Genomic DNA, 27178 nt, shown 5'->3' on the forward strand with positions numbered 1-27178 from the left:
ACTTTCTGCTCTACAACATGGTGGTAAGCATCACTATTACTTCTGTTAGCTATAATATCAATTCATCACTAAATACATAGTTTAACATAATATATTTATTTGCATCTTCTTGTCCTAGATACTGGGCTTTAAAGCTAACAGAAATGGGGTTTGGTCATTAAAGTCATCGGTGGAGTATTTTCTTAAAGACATTTACATGCCTTAACTTCATCTAAAATCTACTGCTTTATGAGAGCAGATCTGCCAATAGGTTTTTCTTGACCTTTCATTGGGATTCTGATGATGAGCTGGAGTTTGATATCACTGATTTACAGTTTAGCCTTTCACAGTAAACTTCCTAGCACCTATTTATTTTGCAAATGTCAATGAAGACAACAAAACTGAAAAAGAAACTACCAAGCCAATCCCAGGAAAATAAGAAAGGAGACAAAGGAATGAGATGACAAGAAGAAGGAGGGCATTGTGGAAGTTCTGGGAAGCTGTGAAATGTGTATGAGTGTGTGCAGGTATATGAGTGTGCATGTGTGCGTGTGCATGTGATGAGAGAGAGAGAGAGTGTGCGCGCGAGAGAGAGGAAACTAATGCCACTGGATGAACCACTGTGGGCTGTGGAAGCTCTCTATCCTCTATCAGGGAGTTGACGACAAACAATTCCCATCCTTTAGCTAAAAACACTGGAAAGAGTGGAAGAGGAGGGAAACTGGGCAGGAAGGACAAGAGTTGAATGATTTCGGATAATATATCTCAAACTTGTCAGAAGGCCAGAAGACAGGAATCACTATGCTCTTTGAGGAACCATATTAAATATTGACATTGTATACTTCAAATATATATATATGTTTGCCCATTAAACCTGGTATTATCATTTCCTAGTGGAAACAGGTGATGGAGTACAGGATATACAGAAAGGAAAGGATTTTCCAAAATGTAATTTTCTCAATACAATTCTTTTAAGGGTAGGGTTTTGGTGGGTCTCAGTTTTACATTTTTGGGATTTGTCAGAGAGTTGACTTTTAGGTTATATGCTTAACTACATTTCAGTTTAAAGAATAATCTCTATACTGAGCCAAAGAAACTCTCCACCTCACTTTGAATTTTTATGGGAGTAAGGTACCCATTGCCCAAATATGGAACATTGCAGTTAGGGTAGAGACAGCACAGCTCCAATACTAATATTGGAACCTATATTTTGTAGGAGAGAATCCACTCATTTAAGATTGGATCTTTTAGGAAGAAAATCAGATTTATATGACATTATGCATCTAAATTGACTTATAAGGTTGCAAAATGGGAATGAATTTAAACCTCATCCTATGTGGACATCTGGTTTGGATGGAGAGAAAATATCAGTGTCAGAGCTACTCAAAGTGGTTTAGAGATGCTGACCCCACCTCTGTAGAATGGAAGCCCCAAGATATGGCTGCTATTTTGTTCTTGGAATCAAACAGGCTTTGAACCACTCACAGTGGCTACTCCCTTCCTGAAATCAAAGAAATTTAGATAGCACTGAGTCCGGAATGGGTGCAGAGAGTTAGAGTCATGGTAGCTCATGGAAATGTCACAAAAATGTAGACCCCAAATATCAATAAACAGTGAGGCTAAGTACTGCGTATTTTGGAAGGATTCTCTGAACTCAAGTGATTATAATTTAACTTCTTTGGAAGACCTTCTTTGGAACTAACGTCCAGCAAAGTGATTAGGGATTGGAATTTATTGCTGCAAATCAACAAGGAGGTCAAGGAGCTCCATCACTGTGTTCACAATAAAGATTAATCATCAGGCAGTAGAATGTAAATTGAAGGGTAAGTCTTATTCTTCTTAGAAGTTGAAGAAGAAACAAATTATAGCCAATATTTATTGGACAACCTTCTACTTCTTTATAACCCAAAAGGATCTCTCCATTTTTCTCTGAAGCTACCTTGGCTACATACCAAAAACAACTTTGAATGATGGAACTTAGGATCAAGATGCCAAGAAGAATTTGGAAAGTTGGAAGGATGTTCCAGCATCTGGTGTCTCAATATAGGCTCATTCTCCAGCTTTTAAATAGTATTTCATCCTACTATTCAGCCATCTCCCCACTAGCATTAGACTAATGGCTAAGTGCCCTAATTGATTTTTATTTTGTAAGGATGGGTTGTAATGAAATTCTCTGTATGCAATTGGCCACTTGTTCTTAAGAGTTAGCATACACCACTTATGAATGAAACAAATCCAGTAACAACATGAACTGGGTACAGAAAAATATTTTTAATATTAATTGTTATTTGAGGAATGAATAGACCTAAGTGAGAGGCATTAGAGAAGATATGGTAGCATTAAATACATGGAGGAAATAAGAGTGGGTTTAGGAAACTTTGAAGAGTTATGAATTAGGGTGCATTTCATGTTATTTAAGAGACACAATGAAGGCTGAATACTCTCCTAGTATTTCAAATTGAGTCAAATCTGAAACTCACCCTTCTGAAACTTGCATTCTAGATTAAGAAGACTGTTGAGTTCCACCTACTTCAAGCAAGCACTGAGTTAGGTACATACTTCTCATAAATTACTCCATCTCATTTTCAAACAACTTGGTGAAGCAAAGAGATGTAACTTTCTCAGTATCTCACCTCCAGGAGGTGACGTAATCAAAATTTGAAACTTGTCTGTAATGACTCTACAGCATACGTTATTTCCGCCACAGAAGGAAGCCCATGAGTCATTCTCTCATGATGTGTGTTTTTCATTACATCTTACTAAGAGCAGACTTTCAGAAACAGCTGACATAAGCTGTTAATTGTTGTCTACAGAGAGATGTTTAGTAAAAGTTATGTCCTTGTTTCTTTGGTAAACATTCCTAATTATTCAGTTAACCAATTTAAAAGCCTCATCTAACAGGTCAATTCATTCAGATACTTTGGCTACATTTTACAGCTTACTCATATTGGCCACCATGCTGAAATACTTTTCAAAATGCTGAACATTTCACAAGGCATATGTTAACTTACTGCTGGTCAACTCATTTACATTTTTAACATGTCCCATTACAAATTTTTAGGACTAAATATCTTTTTCTGTTTTATAATGAAGCAATGAAACCAACTACAACAAATACATTATTTTCATTGTCTAGAGCTCCTTTTAAGGAAAGAATGAAACCTTCTAAAAGATTCCTTCTTGGTCCACTTCATATCCAATCAGGTTGACATTTTGAAAGGAAATACATCTTGAATTGTTCACCTTTTACAGCAGAGTAATAATTCTGCATCACAAATATCTAGTGAGTTAAATGCATGAATCTCCTTTCTGTTAATAGCACAAAGAAATCACCCATGAATTTATTTCCATTATATACTTGACAAAACTCATTTGAGATTAACTATCCATTCATATCTCTAGAATTCTATAAACTCCATCCCTCTGATAAACTGCATCAACAGAAGTCAACTTTCTTGGACACTGTTCTTGTGGCTCTCTGAAGCAGTGTTGGGTGGAGTATAGGGTATGCATTGACTTATGGTCATGTTTCAAACTCCACTTCCTAAAGGTGTAATCTTGAAAATCTTGTTTCAAACTCTCCACTTACTCAATGTGTGACCTTGAAACATGGTTTCCCTTGAGCTCAGTATCCTTATCAATAGAAGGATCTTAGAAATTCAGTTCAGTTCAGTGTTTCAATATAAGAATATGAATTACAGACCATCTTTTAAGTTGGTGTTAGATATAGCATGAGCATATGCTTTTTTAAAAGCTGAGGGTAAATCTTTTAATGACTAACAAAGTCCATGCCCCCACACCTTGTATGTTAGAAAAAATATTCAGAAAACAAAAAAATGAAATGAAGAACCAAATGAACATAAATTCAGATAAAATGATGAGGACACTAAAGAGATAAATTAGAATGAGCCAGTGACTTTGTGGGAGTGTGACTACTTCAGAAACCATAGCTAAGCAAGATTCCCTCCATGACAAAAGTCATCCCATTTGACTGAGATATAAATTTTAGGAAGAGATGATCAAGATGTCTCTGTATATAAGCATCTGGGGGTGGAAGGACATAAGCATATTTTCAAGGAGTGCTAGGATAGAGGCATGCACATGGAGGCTGCTTGGAAGGCCATGCTCAGATAATGTAAAAGTGTCTCACAGAGTTATGCACTCATAAAATGTCAGTCTTCTTTTTCTCTCTTTAATATTTAATATAATATCTTTCTCCTTTAAATAAGGTAATGGGAAGCCACTTGAATCATCATGACTTCTTAAAGAAAACAAAAATCTTGTTATCATTAGAAGTCTAATCAGTACATGCTTTATTTTTTGAGAATAATACTTTTGTCAGCCCACAGATTTGCCTTTCTTTTGGCTTCTAGCAACAGTGCTTGATTTTGGCCATTAATCCTTCTTTCTTGTGCCTTTATTTCTAGTCATTTTTATTTTTTTAAAGATTTATTTCAGAATCGGAGTTATAGAAAGAGAGACGAGGAGACACAGAGAGGTCTTCCATCTACTGGTTCACTCCTCTCCAAAAAGACTGCAATGGTTGGAACTGGGCTACTCCAAAGCCAGAAGCCAGCAGCCCCTTCAAGCTCTCCCATGTAGGTGCAGGGGCCCAAGCATTTGGACCTTCTTCCACTGCTTTCCCAGGTCATTAGCAGGGAGCTGGATTGGAAATGGAGCAGCCAGGACACAAACCAGCACCCACATGGGATGCTGGCGTCATAGGCAAAGGCTTAACTTTACCACGCCATAGCACTGGCCCCTTCAATCATTATTATTGTTTCAATGTCATGAGCTGTCTATATGTATATATATATATATATATATATATAGCAAACATTTTTAAATTTTAAAATTATTTTTGTTTCTTTGAGAGACACACACAGAGTGAGAGAGAGAGGGAGAGAGAGAGAGAGAAAAAAAGAGAGATCTTCCATCCTCTAATATACTTGCCAAATGCCTGCAACAGCTAGGACTGGACTAGTCCAAAGCCAGGAGAACAGAACCAACTCAGATGTCTCACATGGGTGGCAGGGCCCAAATATTTAGCCCATCACCTGCTGCATCTCACTGTGCACATTAGCAGGAAGCTAGACTCAGAAGTGGAGCCAGGACTTGAACCCAGGCACTCTGATGTAGGATTTGGTCATAACAAACTGTCTCATAACTGATGACCACCCCAAACAAATAATATTTTTAAATGTTCAATTGCTGCATTTATTTTTGTTCTGGTACTTAAAAGAAGTGGTTACTGTTCAAAATGTAAAAATAGTGCTAGTATTTGTGTTTTTCCACATAGACTTCAGTTCTATCAACAATGTAAGCGAGAGGCAGAAGGTTGCTAGATAAAATCTTTTTTTTTAAAAAATCATCTTTTCCATTTAATTGAGCTTTTTACAAATTTTTGACATTTTAAAAAATTATTTAAAGTATGCAAATGTCGTGTATTTCCTATATACAGGTTCAGGAACATAGTGATACTTTCCACCCTACCTTCCCACCTGCCCACGCTCCCACCCTTCTTCTTTCTCCCTTTCCTATTCCTATTCTTATTTTTTAAAAGATTTTTTAGTTAACTTTATACTCACAAGAAAAACCCTACACAAAGTATTCAATAAATAATATGAAGAAATAAAAAACACTGTTCCTCAAAAGTAGACAAGGAGTACAAGGACTGTAAAAAATCATGGAATCTCAAAGTGTCAATTTCACTCCTGTAGATCACCTTTTAGGTACTCTATTAGTTACCACAGATTAGGGTAAACATAGGGTGTTTGTCTTTTTGGGATTGGCTTATTTCACTAAGTACAATTGTTTCCAGTTGCATCCATTTTGTTGCAAACAAAAGGATTTCATTTTTTATTGCCATGTAGTAATCCATAGTGTATATATATTATAACTTCTTTATCCAGTCATCAGTTGATGGGCATCTGAGTCGATTCCATATTTTAACTATGATGAACTGAGCTGCAGTGAACATGGGGGTACAGATCACTCTTTCAGATGCTGATTTCTTTTTGTTTGAGTAAATTCCCTGAAGTAGGATGCCTGAGTCTATAGTAGATCTATATTCAGATTTTCAGGTATTGCCATGCTGTCTTCCACAGTGGCTGCACCAGTTTACATTCCCACAAACACTGGATTAGGGTACCTTTTCCCTACATCCTCATCAGCATTTATCGTTTGTTGATTTCTGTATGAGAGCCATTCTAACTGGGGTGAGGTGAAACCTCATTGTGGTTTTGATTTACATTTCCTGATGACTAGTGATCCTGAGCATTTTTTCAAATGTCTATTGGCCATTTGACTTTCCTCTCTTGAAAAATGCCTGTTCAGGTCCTTTGCCCATTTCTTAACTGGATTTTTTTGTTTTGCCATTGTTAAGCTTCTTGAGCTCTTTATAGATTCTGGAGATTAATATCTTATCAGTTGCATGATTTGAAAATATTTACTTCCATTCTTTTGGTTGCCTCTTCACTTTGCTGAGTGTTTCTTTTGTAGTGCAGAAGCTTTCCAGCTTGATGTAATTCCATTTTTCAATTTTGGCTTTGATTGCCTGCACTTCTGGGGTCTTTTACAAGAAGTCTTTGCCTATGCCAACATCTTGTGGAGTTTCCTTATTGTTTTCCTCTAGCAATTTAATGGTATCTGTTCATAGATTTAGATCCTTAATACATTTACAGTTGCTTTTGTATATGGCATAAGGTAGGATCTTGCTTCTTACATCTGCACGTGGATTGAGGTTAAATGCCCTCAGCAACAAAAGTGACCAGTTATGGAGTAGGAGCCCAATAGGTTACTATGTTGCACACTTCGTAGAGACACAATATATAAAATACTAAAAGCATTCAGGGAGTCAGGCATTTGATCTACTAGTTAAGACACAAAGTTTAGGTTGGTTAATTTTGTTGGTAATTTCTAGGTTGAGTAGTTTTCTGATTCATGTTATTTTTTCCCCTGGTACCTTGTTATTTGTAGATACAATTTCTAATTCTCTCATCTTAAAAACCTAATGTGTTAAATCTGAGAAGCCAGATTAGCATCAATAAATAAAGGCAACACCTCAGATATCTGGAATGGCATGCTGTATAAATCTTCTTTGCATTTATATATGTGCAAAAGAAATTAGTAATACTCTTAAACACCTGCAAGATTATCGTTTTCTGAGGAATGTTGTGTTTATAATCTGACATTGATAAAATCTTCACCAGAAGCATGTTTATTGTACGTAGTGTTGGAATAGAAACCCTAATCCTTTGGCAAAGACATAGCCCTTGATATGATGGTTGTCTAGTGTAGAGAGAACTGTCTATTAAACTGGTCCTGGTTGACACCACATTCCAGCACACAATAGTTTACATTTACTCTCAGGTTGCTAAAATGAGTACATGAATCTCAGCTCACGAACCAACCTTTCACTGACAAAAAATGAACCTGGCAAGTAAGTACAGTTTATATTAATAAAAAATAGCAGGGGATTTTCAGCACTGAAACTCAATAAATAAATTGATAGCCATTTTTGTTCTTTTTATGCTGGTATAAAATTTTTCATACAAAGCACAATGTGATACAGACTGTAATTGAACCATGATTTTCCAATTCTAGAAAATGTTTTAATTCTATTTCAGACATATTAAACAAAGATGCCATAAGGTTTAACATGTCAGTGAAGCAATAATAAATACACGCATTGTCATATTTCCTAAAAAAGAAATAGTAACAAATTTTTCTTGCATGTTAACTTGTCTTATAAACTGAATTTTGACTTTGTCTATAAGTCATCTTTTAATCATTAGCAGAAACAACTGAGAAACAGAAAGATTCTGCTGTTCCTTTTAGGCAGAGGGAAGTCAAATTTTGTATGTGTGGAGAATTGGGGAATATAAGTTTTACAGCCTCCTGAATTTTTCTAGCCAATAATGGATTCTGAAATCAGGTGCCTAGAGCCCAAGAAAGCGGACAGAATCTTGGACAACAGGTCTAAGCCTAGAGTATGTTAGGGAATATGGTTTCTCTTATTTGTATGATCTGTCTATAGACCATAATCAATACCGCCCTCCTGGGCTCTTATGACATGTCTTGATGACAACACAGTATCAGAGAGTTACGACATCTCATTTTAAAAGTGTTAAGAAGGAGCTGGCTGCTGTGGCACAATAGGTTAATCCTCTGCCTGTGGCGCTGGCATCCCATATGGGTGCCAATTCTAGTCCGGGCTGCTCCTCTTCCAATCCAGCTCTCTGCTATGGCTTGGGAAAGCAGTAGATGATGGCTCAAGTCTTTGGGCCCCTGCACCCACATGGGAGACTGGAAGAACCTCCTGGCTCCTGGCTTCAGATCGGCCCAGCTCCGGCCATTGTGGCCATTTTGGGAATGAGCCAGCAGATGGAAGACCTTTCTCTCTGTCTCTCCCTCTCACTGTCTGTAACTCTACCTCTCAAATAAATAAATAAATAAATAAAATAATCTTTTTTAAAAAAGTGTTATCAAGTTAAAAATACAGAAGTATTGTTCTTAGCTAAGGATCTGCACATTCAAACATTACAGCATTTTCCCTCCACCATAGCATCATTTCAATTGATACACTCAAATCATGAGAAAAAGAAGGTAAGTGGAAGATAGCCTGACAACCTCTAAGAATTTTCAAATCTGCTGTTTCTTTAATCCCTACTTCCTCAATTAACATAAATCAGCACTCATAACACTCTCAAGAATATTATGCACTAGGTAATAGTAAAGGACTTTAGAGAGCAAAGACCAAAATGTGGTTTATGCTGTGAAGGAATCTGTGGAAACTTTGGAAAATGTCAATTGCACTCTCCTTTAAAATTCTCCAAAGATTTCTCCATATTTAGAAGAAAATCATAACTCCTTTCTGCAGTTGGTGCAGCCCACAAGATCCAGCCTCACCTTCTACTCCCAGCTCATCCCACTGATTCATTAGACTTCAACAACGCACTACCTCTTAAGTTTCAGGGTGCATCAAAGCACTTGGGGATCTCACTAAATACAGTTTCTTTTTCAGAAGGCTAGAGGCAGGGGAGAAAATTCTTAATCTGAAATCAGCTCCATGTAGATGATGCTGGTCCTTAGAACATAGTTTCAGTTGCAAGGTGCTGTATGACCTGTGTTCATTCCAGACACCATCAGGTTACCCTTTCCTATTTTTAGTAGCAATGAAACTCTGGCTTGCTAAGCCCTCAAAATAATAGGCTTCTTTCTCCTCTACCAGGGTCTTGCTTCCCCCAGATCTTTATGTCTAGCACTTTTCCTCAGGTCAGTCCTGACTCACGTTTCAAGTCCCCTGTGAATTTTTTCTTAATGACACTATCTCAGATGGGCCATTGACCACTTTCTGCAACATTCAATCAACATATTTTCCCATTTTTCTTTCTTGCTCTTCGTGAGAAAACTAAGGCATATAAAGATTAATTTAGCCTCTATCTTAAAATCCTTTAGTAAAGAAACTGCAGATCCCCATTGTTGATGACTCTGATGTAATTTCTCCCAGGAGCTAGTCTCATTCCTGATGTCCCAAGTGCTGCTCAGAACATTCTAGAATAAGCCCATTGATCTGTACAAACCAAAATGAACCAAGATTATTGCCCCCATTTTTACCTTAATGCAAATGGCTATAAAAAGGCTCCAGTTCTCTGTCTTCATTCAGATGATCAAATGACTCCCTCTGAATAATTTGTGATTACATCGGGCAGGGCCTCAGCCATTCAAATCCAGAATTTCCTGGAGTAAGACTGGGGAAACTTTCAACATCATTTTTTAAAAAAAGATGTATTTTTTTTTATTTGAAAGCCAGAGTGTAGGAGAAAGAAAAAGACAAGGAAGGAGAGAGAGAGAGAGAGAGAGAGAGAGAGAGAATCTTTCATTCGCTGGTTCACACCCCAGATTCCTTTGACTAGTCCAAGCCACAGCCAAGAGCCAGGAATTCCACACAGGACTCATGTCGTGGCAGGAACCCGGGCACATCGGCATGTTCTGCTGCACATTAGCAGGAAGTTGGAACGGAAGCACATAGCAGCTGGGGCTCCAAGGAGAGATGCGGGCACCTCAAGCTGGGCAGCTGAGACTACTGTGCCACAATTCCTGCCCTCTACCTCAATTTGACATCTTATTTCGCCTTCCAAAGGAAAAGGCCATTTCACTGGTTCACATCAGGGTCTTTTAAGTATGTCAGGCTATATGCTAGAGCACTGAGAAAAGGCATCTCTCAGCAGCTTTAATCTTTGCCCAAATCTCACTGGCAAATATGAGTAGATCTTGTATTCATGGTGTTGAATAAAAGCTTCTGCTTTGATATGTAGGATATTTAAAATATTTTAAATAACGCCCACTATGGGAGCCAGCACTGTGGCGTAGCAGGTAAAGTCGCCACCTGCAGTGCTGGCATCCCGTATGGGTGCCAGCTCAAGTCCCGGCTGCTCCGCTTCCGATCCAGCTCTCTGCTATGGCCTGGGAATGCAGAATGCAGTAGAAGATGGCTCAAGTCCTTGGGTCCCTGCACCCATGTGGGAGACCTGGAAGAAGCTCCTGGCTCCTGGCTTCAGATCAGCATAGCTCTGGCCATTGTGACTACTTGGGGAGTGAACCAGCAGATGAAAGTCTCTCTCTCTCTCTCTCTCTCTCTCTCTCTCTCTCTCTGTGCCTCTCCTCTCTCTGTGTAACTCGGACTTTCAAATAAATAAATAAACCTTTAAAAAAAGTAATGTTCACTAGGGTAACAATATATTTAAAGTTCTGTCATTTGGATATTAAAATCTTTGATTAGAGCCCCAAATGCTTGAACATTTACTATTAATGAAGCCAAAATTCCATATTTCTCACATTTATCAGACACCCTTTTTTTCATTTTAGCATTTATTAGAAGTTTAGATCTATTACTTAACATAAGTGTGATTAAATGTGTTGTACCAGTCTAGTTTCTAAATCAAATATTTACTTATGGTATACATTTTTGACAAAAACTATTTATTACTATAAATCTGTTCTGAGACCAGATGTGTGGCAATGGGTTCAGTAGCATAATGGGCCTAATAACAGGCATTACTTAGACTCTATTTCAAGGTGTAGACATCTAGATAATTACACAGTAACATATTCATACACGATGGGTTGTAAGAGATTTTCAAATACTTCTAATTTTGTTGATATATATTCATGTATATTCATGTTTTCCTTATTCAGTATAAAATGCATCAGTGTTCCAAAATTTAGAGACAGAGCCATTTATATTTTCTTTAATTTGGACTCACACTAAAAAGAAATTACTTAATTTCAAACACTTCCCTAGCTTTTAAAATATACTTTTATCTGTTAGGGAAACCAGTTGCTTTTGCTCCTAACATAAACAAAGAAATGACAAGAGAAAATCTGGTAATTCTCTTCCCTCAATTTCCTTATTTATAAAATGAAAGCAAATGGACTTGTGATTTCTAAGGGTCTTTTCTTCTCTACAAATACAGAAAGTTCTTTTTACTCCAATATGAACCACACACTAATGTCACGCTTCATTTTCCTTTGGCTTTTAATATTATTTCTTATCATTTAATTGGCTTAAAATATATTAAATTACCCAAATAATTCAGGCCCAAAAAATCTATGGTCATTATAATCAGTAGCATTACTTAGGTGAATACATATGTGATTTTTAGGGATACATTTACTTTAATTCTTTACTCTATAGGTAGGTCAATCTCCATCTAATTTATCAGGCAATGAGAATCTTTTTCCAACTCCTTGATTAATAGCTTGATGCTCCATAAATGTTTGTTTAGTGAAGGAAGGAATAAAAAAGAATATTTTAAGTTATCCTAAGAACAAAGGACTGACTTTCACAGCTAATATATTCCCAGTAATAATACTATGTGGAAAGTGCATTGATGAGGGACTGGCACTGTGGTATCATGGATAAAAGCTGCTGGCTGTGGTACCGGCATCCCATATGGGCACCGGTTCAAGTCCTGGCTGCTCCTCTTCCCATCCAGCTCTCTGCTATGGCCTGGGAAAGCAGTAGAAGATGGCCCAAGTCCTTGGACTCCTGCAACCAAGTGGGAGACCTGGAAGAAGCTCCTGGCTCCTGTCTTCAGATCGGCTCAGCTCCAGCCACTGCTGCCCTATGGGGAGTGAACTAGCAGATGGAAGACCTCTCTCTCTCTCTCTGCCCCTGCCTCTCTGTAACTCCGCCTTCCAAATAAAAACATAAACCTTTAAAAAAAAAAGTGGGTCGATGACACCAGGATTTTGTGTGTGTGCCTGTTTGCTTGGGGGAGTATGTGTCCAGAAAGATATGGGAGAAGTGAAGAAAACCAACACAAAGAAAGAGAGAGAATAAGAGAGGAAAAATGTATACCAACAGATTTCTCTAAAAATCTTCCAGGTATTAATGAAATATCCGTGGTGAATACTCTTCCTCAAGTTTCATAAACTAAAGCACAAGACATATTAGAAAAATAATCAAGATAATTCCTATACTTACTCAAAGTAGTTAAGAGCACTTGTTCTCAACCCCAGTGGCACATTAGAATCATCCAGAAAACTTTTAAAAAATTTCTGAGGATCATCTCAGATCAATTAAAATCAGATATTGGGCGGGGCCAGGCATTCCTACTGTTTTAAAAGCTCCCTTAGGGATTCTAATGTTCAACAGGGTTGAGAGCATTGATTTAGAGTAAACCCTGTTATACAGAGTAAATGTGTATTTAAATTTTAAGTGAGAGAGCCATTTTTTTTCAGTTTGAAGTCACCTCAAAAATCTCATGAAATATTCTGTCCATTCTTCAATTACGACCCAAACCAGGAATCAAAAGCAGCCGCGATCACGCTGGGCATGCGGGATGATGAGTCAGTGATCACATCTGAGCCTTTGAAAGAGCCTATCCTTGATGTGTGACCCTCTTTCCACAGCGGCCCTCTCTCCAGGTAAGAGAACCAAACCACCATGCATGGCACAGGCTCTTCTGTAAGTCTTTTTTTTTTTCCTTCCTGTTTGAAACGGTTAAATTGAGGTTAAAAAAAATGTAATATTCATGTGAAACATTGAAGCTCCCGAGACTGAAAATTTTTATTTCTTTGCCAAAGGAAGCAAGGACAGTTTGCAGGCAAAAATATTAAAATAAAAATTGCCTACATTTTTAAATCCCTCTTTTATTTGTTTCTTTTTTTTTTTTTTTACCAGACCAAAGTGAAATGTGACCTGCAGCTTTCAGGTCTCGCCCAGAATTAATAATCTCCAGGTGTATTCAAAACCATTAATTGCCTCGGAAGGGAGCAATGGGAGGCTTCCCTAGAATCCTGTTATTTGCAGGAGAGATACTGAGCTCGGTGTTTGCTGCTTCAGTGAGTTCCTATGGCCAAGGTATTCATGTTGTGCTTAAACTATGAAGCTTGAAAGGAATAACTTGGGCAGAGAACTTTGTTGTACTAGCATGAATGCTCCGAAGGCCTTGTAAGGAAGGTTGTTTGAATTACATGTATGTTAAACAGTTTCAGAAGAACTGTTTCCACTTTAGGTTTTTGCACAATAAAACCCAAATTGCACTTTTGACTACTGAGCTGAGTCTTTTAACTTGCTTTTTTCAAAAATAATAAATCCCCCTAATGATGACTGTGCAGCACTGTCACACACTGACACAGTCTATTTCTTCAACCCCTGTGTCGTTAAAAGATGCGACTTACTTATTTATGATGATTAATAATAATGAAATATGGATGAAGAAATAAATTATACAAATGCTGCGCTGTACGTAAGAGGGAGAGATACAAATTGCCAGGCCGTGATTATCTGCACCCCACTATGAAAATGGGACAATGGAACATCTCTCCACAGCTTATTTTCCTCTGGGATGGGAACTTGGGGAGCGAGATATGAGAAAGTTTGAGAGATGCCTTGACAGGGGCTCAAATTCCTTTTTAATTGTGGATTTGTAAAACTCTGCTTCACCCCCTACCCTACCCCAAGCTTTTACTGTTGCTTTCACATCACATTATTTAAGGCAGCCTGGAAGACCTAAGTCAATGCCAGCTGACGGGAGGTGTCAAATGCTTTTGTCTCAGCTGACACAGAAATACCAGACACCTTCCTAGAGCTTTCCCTGAGTATCCGTGAGTTTGTGCTTGTGCTGTCTGGGCAGAACAGATTAAGTGAAAGAGCACCTCTCACAGTAAAGACCATGGCTGGATGTGAAATGGGGTCAGGATGATCACAAGGCCACTGGTTCAAGGACAGACCATCACTACAACACACTTACTGATTCTTAATCACTCATGGTGCACCTGCTTCCTTGGTTTAGTTTGTTTGCTGTTAGGGAAAGAAATAGACACAAACCCAAGGTGCAGAATTTTCACATTTGATATACAAACAGAGGTAATTTTTAAAAATACAAATACTTGCATCTACAAAATTTAAATGAGTTGGTAGGTCGGAGTCCTGCTAAAGCTGAAATGCCATAGACTTGTTGCTAAAGTTCCCGGAAACTATACAGGTTCTCCTGTCTGCTTTTGTCAATTGTTTAAACACAAACACTGGCTTTGTACTCATAAAAGAATTGTATCATGTTGTTTTCAGAGGACCTGTCTTAAATTGACTGCAGAAATTCTCCATTTTGAGAAATTAATAGAAACTTAGAAATACCTGGAACAAAAACAAAACAGAAGAAAAATAAAAACACTTCTATAATCTCTCGTGGGATAATATGCTGAACCCATGAGACCCCGAGGAAGTCATAGGAATGTCAAACAGATCATGGAGAAATAGGATTAAAAAATGAGTTTGTTGTGATGCAGAAAAATTCTAAGTCCATACACTTTTTTTAATACTACACATTTTCTTTGAACTTTTTAAACACCCATCATGTGCTTCAATGTCAGAATCTTTCTGCACTAAAATAAACTTCTCTTTTGGTTTCATTTCCACAGAGTTTTTGAAGTAAACTCATGTGTGTGACCATCCCTAACCACATCACTGGGTGATTATGCCCTACAGGCTTGTTACTGTTTTTAGCTGTTTTCCAACCCTTTTATCCCATTAATCTTTTCATAGACGTTACACACACATGCAACAGATGTGCTTACAGATAAATTATGTGACAGAGAGAGAAACATGACACTTTTGGGAGATAAATATTAAACTAAGTCAAAACAAAATATGGTGCTAGCAATCCTTTTAGTCGTTTGCTGTTATAATGAAAGGTCCTCATTGTTTTGGATTCATTTCTGTCAGTGGAATTCATAAAATATTTAGAAAATTCACTGTAGATGAACTGAATTTCTCAGCATATATTTATTTGTGAATTTACTGATTATTATCTGCCCTCCCAATAGAATGTAAACTCCTTGAGAGCACTGACGAATCTTCCTTATTCACAGGGGTTCAACCTAGTATGAGCACATAATGATTTCTCAATAAATTAAATAAACCAGAAAAATTTGCTTAAATCTCACCATAAAAAGAAAAGACATATGAATCTTCTCTTTCCTGCTTCCAAAGACTTTTAACACTTGGCCTTTCACCTGTTGTCTCGAAATGTAAGTTGAACATGTTATAGAAATATCCCATAATATAATGTGTAAGTATCCTCCATTGTTCAGAAGGTAGTACTACACAAATAATCTCTTTATTATTATTACAGCTGGCCTTCCTACCTAATTCATGCCATTTCAAAGCTCTGGTAAGAATGCTGAATGGCTCACTGTTGTATAATTCATCTCAATTTAAACTTCTGAATTTTTTGTGTTAATCATCACCATTTTATTACTCAATTAAACCTTGCTATCTAGTCCATGTAAAAGGCAGTTCATAGAAAATTAGTTTGAAAAATAGATGCTTTGAAATAGAAAAGCTTCCATTTGATAGTGGTTATTAAATTTATGTTTGCAAGAACTCACTTTGAATGATGCTCAAAAATAGAAATTCTTAGGTTCCACAGCCAGAGCCATTAGGTCTGGAATGAGGACTAGGAATCTACATTTTTTAACTTTATTTATTTATTTGAAAGACAGAGTTACAGAGAGGGAGAGAGGCAAAGATAGAGACAGAGTGAGACATCTTCCATCAGCTGGTTCACTCCTCAAGTGGTCTCAATGGCTGGAGTTGGGCCAGTCTGAAGCCAGAAGCCAGGTTCTTCCAGGTCTCCCATGTGGGTGCAGGGGCCCAAGCACTTAGTCCATCTTCTGCTGCTTTCCCAGGCACATTAGCAGAGAGCTGGATCGGTAGCGGAGCAGCAGGGACTCCTACTGGCACTTATGTGGGATGCCAGCACCATAGGCAATGGCTTAAACTGCTATGCCACAGTGCCAGTCGCTGTGGAATCTTCATTTTTAACTAGCAATGTAGCTTGATCCCTATGTTGAGAAAAATACTCTGAAAAATACTGCCCTAGTGGTGTAGGCTTGAATTTATCTACTTCAGTATAAAGTATTAAAAGTTTTTTAACTTTTGACTTAAAAAAATTAATTCATTATTTTGGAGGAAGACACAGGTAGACAGACAGACAGAGGGCTCTCATTTGCTGATTCATTCCCCAAATGCCCATAACAGCAGAGGTTTGACCAGGCCAAAGCTGAGACCCAGGAACTCAATCCTGGTTTCCCTTATCAGTTTCAAGTACTATCAAGAACTCAAGTACTAGAGCCATCTGTCTCTGCTGCCTGCCAGGAACTGCTGTTTCAATCCCCAATGCCTGTAACAGCCAGACTGGGACAGGCTAAACCTGGAGGCTGGAACTTAATCAAAGGCTCCCTCAGGGGTGACAGAGGTCCAAGTATTTGAGCCATTCCTGCTGCCTCCCAGGGACCACGTTAGCAGGAAGCTAGAATCAGAAAATGAGCTGGAACTCAAACTCGGGCCCTCTGACATGGAATGCAGGGGTCCCAAGTAGCATCTTAATTGCTAGGCCAGTGCCAGCTCCAACATTAGACTGTTTTGTTTTAATTTGTTTTGTTTTTGATTTTTAAAAATGTTATTTAAGTTATATAAGTTCCATGTGTTTCATATATACAGATTCAGGAACATAGTGATACTTCCCACCCTAACCCCCTCCCGCCCATGCTCCAACACTTCTTCCTCCCTCTCCCATTCCCACTGTTAATGTTTACAAAGATCTACTTTCAGTTTCCTTAATGATCGTAAAGTTAACCCTATACTAAGTAAAAGAGTTCAACAAATAGTATGAAAAAAAACACTTTCTCAGCAGAAGAGACAAGGACTGTAAACAATCATCAAATCTCAAAACATCCATTTCACTCCAATATATTACATATTAAGTACTCTATTAGTTATCTCAGATAGGCAAAACATTTGTATCTATTTTTTTGAGATTGATTTTTTTCACTAAGTATCATAGGTTCCAGTTGCACCAATTTTGTTGTAAGACAGGATTTAGTTTTCTTTTACAGCTGAGTAGTACTCCACAGTGTATATTTGCCATAATTTCTTTATCCAATCATCAGTTGATGGACATCTGGGTTGATTCCTTATCTTAGCTATTGTGAATTGTGCTGCAATGAACATGGAGGTATAGATAACTCTTTCAGATGCTGATTTCTTTTGGTTTGTTAAATTCTCAAGAGTGGCATGGTTGAGTTATATGATAGGTCTATATTCACATACCTCCATACTGTCTTCCACAGTGATTGCACCACTTTACATCCTTACCAACAGTGGATTAGGGCACCATTTGCCCCACATCCTCTTCAGCATTTGTTGTTTACTTCTGTTTGGGAGTCATTCTAACTGAGGTGAGGTGACACCTCATTATCACTTTGATTTGCGTTTGCCTGATGGCTAGTGATCCTGAGTATTTTTTCAAATGCCTGTTGGCCATTTGAGTTTTCTCTCTTGAAAAATGCCCATTCAAGGCCTTTGCTCATTGCTTAACTGAATTGTTTGTTTTATTGTTGTATAAATTTTAAGTTCTTTATAAGTTCTGGATATTAATATTATACCAGTTGCATAGTTTGCAAATATATTCTCCCATTCTTTGTCATCTCTTCACTTTGCTGAGTGTTGCTTTTGCAGTACAGAAGCTTCCCAGCTTGATGTAATCCAAATTGTCAATCCTGGTTTTGATTACCTGCACTTCTGGGGTCTTTTCCAAGAAGTCTTTGCCTATGTTGATGTCTTTCGGAGTTTTCCCAGTGTTCTCTAATGATTCGATGGTATCAGATTGTAGATTTAGGTCTTTGATCCATTTTGAGTGGATTTTTGTGTAAGGCATAAGGTAGGGATCCAGTTTCATACTTCTGCATGTGGAGATCCAATTTTCCCATCCATTTGCTGAAGAGACTGTCTTTTCTTTAGGGATTGATTTGTGCTCCTTTGTTAAAAATAACTTCATTGTTAGATGTGTGGATTAATTTCTGGAGTTTCTAATCTGTTCCATTGGTCTACATGTCTACTTTTGTGTGGGCTGTTTTGATTATAACTGCCCTGTAGCATGTCTTGAAATCTGGTACTGTGATGCCTCCAGCTTTGTTTTTGTTGAATAAGATTGCTTTAGCTATTCTGGTTGTCTTGTGTTTCCATATGAATTTTAGCAACATTTTTTCTAGACTCGAGCAGAATGTCTGTGGTATTTTGATTGGTATTGCATTGAATCTGTAAATTGCTTTTGGGAATATGGACATTTTGATGATATTGAGTCTTCCAATCCATGAACATGGATGATTTTTCCATTTTTTATATCTTATTCTATTTTTTTCTTTAATGTTTTATAATTTTCATTATAGAGACCTTGACATCCTTGGTTAAATTGATTCCAAGGTATTTAACTTCTTTTTTGCTATTATGAATGGGATTGATCTTAAAAGCTGAGGCTTACTTTATGGCCTAGCAAATTTTATATCCTTCCATTTTATCAAACTCTTTTATGAGTTCCAATAGTCTCATAGTGAAGTCTTTTGAATCATGTCATCTGCATGTAGGGATAGTTTGACTTCTTCTTTTCTAATTTGTAGCCCTGTGATTTCCTTTTCTTGCCTAATGGCTCTGTCTAAAACTTCCAGGACTATATTAAATAACAACTAACTGAAAGATTTCCAAAGATTTTTCTTCTAGCTCAGATATTCTTTCTTCTGCCTCACCAAGTCTGTCATTAAGGCTTTAGATCACATTGTTTATTTGATTGATTGAATTTTTCACTTCTAATATTTCATTTTGATTTCCCTTTAAAAGCTCAATTTCATGGGAAAAATTTTTTTTCATGTCATGTATGTTTTTCTTTAGTTCATGGATTTGCTTGTGATTGATTTTGAGTAATCCTATGATTGATCTTTTGAATTCTGTTTCTGGCATTTCATCAATCTCTTCATCTTCACATTCTAATATTGAAATGTTGGGTTCCTTTGGGCTGCCATGATATATTCCTTATTATTGTTTCTTAAACTTCTTTGTTTATTTTTAAGCATTTGTGGATTTACTCGTTGGGATTTTTCTCTGATGGCTTTTTATCTTTGATCTATGCCTGTGTGGCTTACTGGAAAATCTGCACTTTCAGTGACTAGCAAGAGGTGTGTGGTGGGTGTGTCCAGGGATATATGGTCAGAGCTCCAGGGTGAAGCGAGTATCCAGGGAAACAACCACGATGGACATGGTAGATCTCTTGTTAAGAGAAGGAGAGAAATGTTCACCTCTGTTGATGTGATCATCCCCTTACCTCCTCTCTTCCAAGGTGAGCAATGCCTGGGTGTTAGCCTCCAGTGGAATCAACACTCATACACACCACCATATCAACCACACAAATGATCCTCACTCTGAGCATGGTTCCCACTACTATGACCTGCCCCAGGCAACTAAGGAGCTCTGAGCATGTGGCTCTATACCTAATGATTGCCCAGAGTCTCAGCTACACCCTGTATCCTCTCATGCATCCACCAAGTGCCCAGATTCTTGGCACTCAAGGCTCACAGCTGCTAGGTACAAAGGTTCCGCTCTGCCCTGTCAGCCTGTTGGGACCACAGAGAGGCTGATATTTCCCAAGCCCACTTTGCCTAGGTGGCTGGAGTCCCAGAGTCTGTGGTATATTGGGAGGCTGGGGATGCCTCACAATCCTGCGTGGGTGCCCCGCCCCCTGTCAATCCTTTTAGCTAGGCTCAAAGCCAGAGAGGACTATGAATTTTTGCCCTCTGCTGGAATCTCTGGATCACACAATACACAAGAGCTACTGGTCAAATGTTACCCTCTCCTTTCCACTGCTTCCAATACTGAAGAGAAGATGGTGTCCTATCTCAGCCAGTTACTGTGCATGCACGCAAAGGCTTCTGCAGCTGAAAACCAAGCTTGCCATTGTGGGGAGGGTGGGGTGAGATAAACGTGCCCCTTTTACTTTCACTGGGTCTGCAGATAACCACTAGCCTCTAGGATTCCTGGGCAGACTCACGCCACCCTCTCCCTTCGGCTAGCTCCCAATGGATTGCAGCAGTCTGGTCTCACCTCCATCTCCAAGATGCTACCCACTTGGCTCTCAGCTGCTGCAGTTATGCACCTCCCACACAGGTTTACAGCATTCTCCTTCCTTTCGTAGAATTTCCAATGCAGTTTTCTCTATAATTCTCCCCAAGAGTACACTCTCTACATTTCTTTTTTTTTTTTTTTTTTACTTTGTATCCCTAGCCTAGCATAGCCTTTCCCTATCCCACCATCTTGGAGTCCCGCAACATTTGACTTTTGATTAAGACCATAATGTTCCATGGAGAGAAAGCCTCTGTCAGTGGATGAATTCCTCTGCATTAACTGTGGTTGCTCTTATGGGCAGACTTTCTGCAATAGTTCCTTCTTGGAAAGTGGTGGTTTTACTACCCTTTTAATAGCTCTGAGAAAATGGAGGCTTGGATTACGGTCAGGAACGGCTTGATGAAGTACACTTCCACTGAAGATAAGTACACTGATGGTTTAGACAGCAGCCACCCAGGCCAGGGCAGGAGTCCTTATAGCCAAGTCCTCAGAAGATGGAGCTGCCCTAAGGCTCTGAGTTGATACTTTTTTCTCTCTCTTTCTCTGTAAAACCCTTCTGTTTTCACCCAACTTAAAGGGCATCTCCTTCTCCAGGCAAATCATCACATCTGTATGATTTTCTCCAGAGCATTAATTACCATCTAAAATGCTCATATCTACATATTTGTTTGCCTGATTTTTGTTTGTTCTTCCAAATAAAATGAAATCCAATGAAAGCAGGATACTTACTTGTCTTTCAGCACATATTAATCAAGAAAAATTGTACATAAAGCAACAACGACAACAGTTACAGATGCTAACAATAATATTACAATCATTGAAAATAATGTGTTTTTAAAATTATCAAGCAGGACAAATTTTAGACTTGACCCTATTAAAGAGACATTTAACTAATTTGAAGGCAATTGTGAGCATTTAACTCCTAGAATGCATAATTGCTGATACTGTTGCTGTCATTGTTATTGTTTTTGTGTTGTGTCTGTCCTTGATCCTCATGTGCTTGAGTGAGAAATTTGGGTTTGCTAATTTAATATAAACTACGTATTAATTGTGACCACAAACAAAATTCAAGTTAATGTGAGGTCTGTATTTTGGCAAAATGAGTAAAACCTTAGCCTGCAACATGAGCATCCCTTAGGGGTGCTGGTGAGTGTTCTGACTGCTCCACTTCCAATCCAGGTCCTGTTTAATGGCCTGGGAAAAGCAAAATATATGGCTCAAGTGTTTAGGTCCTTAACAGCCACATGGGAGACCCTGATGAAGCCCGTGGCTCCTGGTTTCATCCTTGCCCAGCCCTGGCCATTGTTTACATGTGGGGAGTTAACCAGTGGATAGAAGATTCTCTCTCTCTCTCTCTCTCTCTCTCTCTCTTTCTCCCCATCTCTTCCTATAACAGTGCCTTCCAAAAAAATAAATAAATTTTATTTGTAGAAGATACCAAAAAATGGAAAAATCTTTCATGTTCATGGATTAGAAGAATTAATACCATCAATATATTCATACTACCCAAAGCAATTTGGAAATTCAATGTGATCCCAATCTAAATACTAATGACATACTTCTCAGATCTAGAATAAAAAGATGCTTGGCCGGCGCCATGGCTCAACAGGCTAATCCTCTGCCTTGCGGCTCCAGCACACTGGGTTCTAGTCCCGGTCGGGGCGCCAGATTCTGTCCCGGTTGCCCCTCTTCCAGACCATCTCTCTGCTATGGCCTGGGAGTGCAGTGGAGGATGGCCCAAGTGCTTGGGCCCTGTACCCGCATGGGAGACCAGGAGAAGCACCTGGCTCCTGGCTTCGGATCAGCATGGTGCGCGGGCCACAGCGTGCCAGCTGTGGCGGCCATTGGAGGGTGAACCAACGGAAAAGGAAGATTTTTCTGTCTCTCTCTCTCTCACTGTCCACTCTGCCTGTCAAAAATAAAAAAAAAATGCTAAAAATCATATGGAAACACAAAACAATGCAAATAGCTAAAGCAATATTAAACAATAAAAACAAGGCATCACAATACCAGACTTTAGGACATACTATACAGCAATTATAATCAAAACATCCTGGTAGTGGCACAGAGATAGACATGTAAACCAGTGGAACAGAATAGAAACCCCAAAAAATAATCCATGAATCTATAACCAACTAATCTTTGACAAATGAGCTGAAATCAATCCCGGAAAAAGGACAGTCTCTTCAACAAACGGTGCTGGGAAAATTAGATCTCCACATGCAGAAATATGAAAGAAGACAATATACCTTATGAAAAATTAACTCTAAATGGATCAAAGATCTAAATCTATAACCAGATACCATCAGATTATTACAGGAAAACTTTGGGGGAACTTAGCAAGTTATTGGTAAAGTTGAACATTTCTTGGAAAAGACTACAGAAGCACAGGAAATCAAAGCCCAAGTAGACAAATGGGATTATATCAATTTAAGAAGCTTCTGCACTGCAAAGGAACCACTCTTTAAGTGAGGAGGCAACCAAAAAAATGGGAGAAAATATATACAAACTATGCAACTGATAAAGAATTAATATCCAGAATCCTAAGAGCTCCAGAAACTCAACCACAACAAAACAAACAATCCAGTTAAGAAATGGGCCAAGGACATTAACAAGCATTTTTCAAAGGATGAAATTCAAGTTGCTAACAGACACATGAAAAAAATGCTCAGGATCACTAGCTGTCAGGGAAATGCAAATCAAAACCACAGTGAGGTTTCACCTCACCCCAGTAAAAATGGCTCTCATACAGAAATCAACAAACAATAAATGCTGGTGAGAATGTGGGGAAAAGATACCCTAATCCACTTTTGGTGGGAATTTAAACTAGCATAGTCATTGTGGAAGACAGTATGGTGATTTCCTCAGAAATCCGAAAATAGATCTACCATATGACCCAGCCATCTCACTCCAGGGAATTTGCCCAAACAAAATGAAATCAAAATATGAAAGTCGTATGTGTACCCCCATGTTTATTGCAGCTCAATTCACAACAACTAAGATATGGAATCAAGCCAGATGTTCATCAATTGATAACTAGATAAAGAAAACATGATGTATATACACTATGGAGCCAGCCATAAAAAAGAATGAAATCCTTTTGCAACACAATGGATGCAACTAGAAACAATTATACTTAGTAAAATAAACAAGTCCCCAAAAAACAAATATCATATATTTTTCCTGCTTTGTGGTAACTAATATTAGAGTACAAAAAATGGGACATTTTTTCAAAATTGACATTTTGAAATATGAATATTGTTTATAGCCTTTGTACTCCTGAGGAACAGCAGTTTTTGTACTTACTACTTGTTGAATTCTTTATTTGGTGGAAGGTTAAGCTTGTTATTATAAAATAAACTGAAAATATGTCATTATAAAAATTAAAAATGAATAAATAAATAAATATTTTTTAAAAATCAAGTAAATAACCCTTAAATGTGAGGATTTTGAATGTGGTTAGTGCTCTGGAGAAAATCAAACTGAGTAGTGTGATAATTTTCCTGAAGAAGATGTGCCTCATGTAAGGTCACCTTGTGGAAGAGTTTTACAAAAAGGAGAAAAAAGCCCTCTCAGTGCTATTAAGCTAGGCCTCTGCCCAGAGATCTCTCTTCTTGCCTCTCTCTTGTTAAACTCAAATATCTAAATCACATGGGATCTACTTTCATTGTTTCTTTTTTCTCTTGGATTCACTGATATTTGTGATCATTTTAAAAATTGAATACTAATCACATACATAAAAATTGTTAGAAGTTCCTAATAATTTTATTGTTCTTAGCTAGGAAAACAGAATAGAGACTATGTCACCTTAATTCATTAAAGAGCTGACCTGGGTTGAGGCTGTATTCACGTTTTTGTGAGGGGCCCTTCTACTTCTGATTTGCTACAGCTTTTTGGGCAGTCTCCCAGGAATTCTAACCAAGAGCCCAGTAAGCTATTAGGGCCCCACCTCTCACATTCAAGTATGGCTAGTCTTTGTCTCTCCCACATTACAGTTTGCCCAAAACTCCAATTTGCTTTGCAAATGATTTCTGTTTAGCTACTTAGCCTCCTGCCCCACATACTTTCAGGATTTGACAGATGTTTAGAGAGAAAACTGATTATGTGTCAGGCTCAGTTCTCTGTCTTCCCTGCTCAGTTGGATCCTGATCCCTCAAGTCTGCCCACCGCTACAAGATCACCAAAACTTTTTTTTTTTTTTTTGCATCAGTCCCCTCTGCATAAAGAAGACCAGATTCTTAGTCTTTTTGCTCTATGCCCAGAATCAGCAAATTCCTGCAGCGAAAAATTGGCTGAGTAGTTTTAACTAACTTTCCCACTCTCCTCACCCCAGGAATCTTGGCATTTCTAGAACTGGTTGCCTTAGCAGCTTTCAAACGCCTTTAAACAGATGTCTTCTGTATTATATTAGGCTTGTTCTTGGCTAAAGCCATGGACTGCTGGAAAGTTCTACCACATACCCTGAAGTGGAAATCTCTTGAGACATAATTTTTATTAGTTATTTACTGCCATGTAACAAATTATGTGAAAAGTTAATGACTTTTAAAAAATAGGCATTTATTTTCTCAATTTCTGTACATCAGACTTCTATCAGTTAGAAATGCATGGTTTAGATCAGGGTCTCTCCTTGCCTCGTAATCAACTGTGGACTTGGGCTTGATGATGAACTCCCAGGATGCCCACTTACATGACTGGCAAACAGGTGCTAACTATTATCAGAAGGCCTTTCTCCCTCTCACATACAACTGTGTGAGCAGCCTCACAACATAACAGCTGACTTCACTCTTGACAAGTGAACCAAGAATGATCAAGGTGGGAGTGGCAATGTTTTCCATGGATGAATCCTGGAAGTTACATTCTTTCCTCTCTGCAGTATTCTACAGGTTACAAAGGTAAATCCTATTACATGTGAAAAGAGATACACAGAGAGTGAACACCAGAAGATTAGACTCACTATCAGTTAATTCTATTTTGGAAGCAGGTATCACACTATTTCAAAGGAGATTCTGTGTATAGATATAGATACTTAAGTATTTGTTTTGCAACAGTAATGAATCATGACAAAATAATTGAAATTTTGCTTGGGTGGGTTGTTTGGGATTCTGTTCCTTGCTCATGTAACTTTTTGATTCAAAGATCCAGGTCAAAAGAGCATCTTCCATCTGAGATATATTGTTCTTGTGATGGGAAATCAGAGGAAGAGCCACAGTACACAATGGCCCTGAAATATTTACTTTGATGTAGCATTGCGCCTGCTCAAATCTCACTGATCAAAGCAAGTCATATGACCAGAGATAGCAATGGAATATGGAAGTATATTGTTCTAATAGAATAAAACCACAAATATCATGGTAGTCATGGGAATATATAATATTTCAGAGAAGTGGAGATTGGATAATTATGAACATTAGTAAAATCTACCACAAATATGAAGGGTCTTCAAAAAGTTCATTAAATGTCTATTATTAATGAATCTATACATGGATTTCAATTTTTTGCACTAAAATAAACATGTTTTAATTTCACTTCAATTTCACCAACATTTTGAAGTATCCTTCTACTAAGTATATACATAGAAATCATAATAATTCCATTTAGAAAGAGCAGTCTATTTGGGATTCATGTAGCACTCCCACACACACTTGTATGTGTCCTAGTATTGAAGAGAAACAAATTGTCCAACTGTTTCTACTATCACAATTATTTTTCATTGTTAATCATATTCGGTATAATATTTGGACAACATAATGATTTCCAAATCAGCAATGTCACTTTTAGTCCTCTTTCAAAATGCATGTATGTACACATACCAACATTTTTTTTCCAGAGAGGACAGAAAGAGCTCCCATGTGCCAGTTCACTCTCCAAATGTGTGCAATGACCAGGGCTGGGCCAGGCTGAAGCCTGGAACTAGGAACTCAAACCAAATCTCCCACATATGTGGCAGGGATCAAAGTACTTGAACAATCTCTATTGTCTCCCAGGCTCTTCAACTGGAATCAGAATTTGGAGCTGGGACTGAAATCCAGACTCTCTGATATCAAATGTGAATGTCTTCACCTCTAGGCCAAACATTTGCCTCTCAAACCAAATTTATTCTACTTTATAGATATAGAATGACTCTGATCCAATTGAAATTAAATAATCAAATGATATAAAAAGAATAGGTAGAGAAAAACATACACAATCTAGTATGTATTGAAAATATGCATATACCTACATGGGTGACTTTTAAAAGTTCTCATGGGAGGAGCCGGCGCTGTGGCATAGCAGATAAAGCCATCACCTGCAGTGCTGGCGCCTGGCTGCTCCACTTCTGATCCAGCTCTCTGCTATGGCCTGGGAAAGCAGTAGAAGATGGCCCAAGTCCTTGGGCCCCTGCAACCACATGGGAAACTTGGAAGAAGCTCCTGGCTCCTGGCTTCCTTTCGGCGTAGCTCCGGCTGTTGTGGCCAACTGGGGAGTGAACCAGCAGATGGAAGACCTCTCTCTGCCTCTTCTCTCTCTAACTCTGACTTTCAAATAAATAAATAAATCTAAAAAAAAAAAATTCCATGGGTAATAGAATTAAAAGATAAGTTTATTTTGGCTAAATTTTTTTTGAAATATAAGCATATAAAGGATCTTCAAATTTTTTTGGTATTCATGCATAGGAGGGGTCTGAAGCTTCATATATTAGATTTTCTTACAAAAGGGGCACCTCTAACCAGTTTTAAATATAAAATAAATGCTTAACTT

This window comes from Lepus europaeus, chromosome 1 (assembly GCF_033115175.1).
Source record: "Lepus europaeus isolate LE1 chromosome 1, mLepTim1.pri, whole genome shotgun sequence".
Classification (NCBI taxonomy): domain Eukaryota; kingdom Metazoa; phylum Chordata; class Mammalia; order Lagomorpha; family Leporidae; genus Lepus; species Lepus europaeus.